Source organism: Cavia porcellus, unplaced genomic scaffold (genome assembly GCF_034190915.1).
Source record: "Cavia porcellus strain 051 isolate PalLab524CR breed Dunkin Hartley unplaced genomic scaffold, mCavPor4.1 scaffold_31, whole genome shotgun sequence".
NCBI lineage: Eukaryota > Metazoa > Chordata > Mammalia > Rodentia > Caviidae > Cavia > Cavia porcellus.
In genome coordinates, this window is record NW_026947514.1 from 39,704,452 (window position 1) to 39,706,017 (window position 1,566).

The window sequence follows — 1,566 nt, forward strand, 5'->3', positions numbered from 1 at the left end:
ATTCTGTGATTTTATGGAAATCAGACTTTTACTTCAGTTAGCCATGTAATATTCGTCAGAGCTACTGATCAGCCAAGTTCTAGTCAGTAACCTGGTATATGAGAGGCCACCAGCAGATCCACACCTCAGTGCCCATCCTAGAATGCTTTAATTCCAGAAATCCCACCCATTGTCCACATTATGCAAACTGCCCCTTCTCATACCAGACACACAGGAAGTAAATTAAGGGAAACTGCTTTTAGTAGCCAATGTGATAATGTGAACTTTAGTAAATCAAAGTTTATGTAGGTCACCATTAGTATTTTGATCTGAAAAGATTATATATGTAAGCCAGAATACACTTTACTCCTAGGGCATTTGCAGATTTTCTTATTACTCAGGGGTTGTGAGAACATTAAAGTCAGGACATGGAGTTTATATTTTATGATGGTCACCCAGAGTTAACACAGGAAAGTGCAGGAAATCTATCCACAACACTAAAGACATAGAATATTTAGCCAAGGGCCCGATCCTACAGCAATGTCCTGCATGAGTCCAGATGAAGACCCAGAGCTCATGACAATGCCTTCCAGGAGTCCCAAGTGGAGGTCTAGAGCCCACAAGACGGACTCACGCCAGTCTGTTTTATGGATCCATGCTGGGCAGGCCCAAAGGTCAGTGGCAGAAGCTAGAAAGTCTATGCCAGCAGGGTGAAGGAGCTATGCTGGTAGGTTGAGAGTTCTACACTGAAGCCAAGAAGTCATTCTCATAATGAAGACCAGGACTGTCCTGAAAAGCACCACAGCCATCCTCAGCAGCACAGAGGCTGCAAGCTCCTCCAATGACAAGTACAGTCAAATACATGCCAGGAAGCCAGCATGACAAGTTCATACTGGAGACCAAGCGGCACACGTCTTCCCCTCCAGAGCCAGGGAGCAATGCTCGATGTGAAGATCAGAGCTTCTCCAGGAGAACCAATGGCTCAAACAGCAACATACAGGAGAACCTACAATGCCTCAACACCTCAATACAATAGCTTCTACTTCTCCATGTCTCCATGCTGGCACCTTTCCTCAGGTGGAACATCTATGTTCAGCACGCCGCTGATGTAATCCAGCTGGCACTGTTGACCATCATTCTTAATCTGTAACACTCAGCCCACACTTTAAATGTTGGGAAAGCACAAAAAGTGTAACCAACTATAAGACAGGGCTATGGTTAAGATCAATAATGACCCCCAAACTCTTCCACACTCAGGAGGCTTCAGGAGGTGACTGGATCATGGGCCGCCTGCAGCTCACTTGTTAGGGGGTGGGTCACTGGGCCATGACCTGGAAGGGCGCATCTTCTTCCCCCAACTCCCCTGTCCTCAGTCTGCTCTTGGGCTGCTGTGATGTCGGCAGCTTTTCCTCTGCCCAGGCCCTGCCACTGTGAACTGTAACTGTGAGCCAAGATAAACCTCCTTCCTCCAACTGCAGGGGTCGGGTACTGCGGCTCGGTAACGAGAAGCGGCTAGGACAGGCTGAGCCATGCACACGCCATGCAGACAGTACGCCACAAAGTTCCTGACAATGCAAGTTTCACATA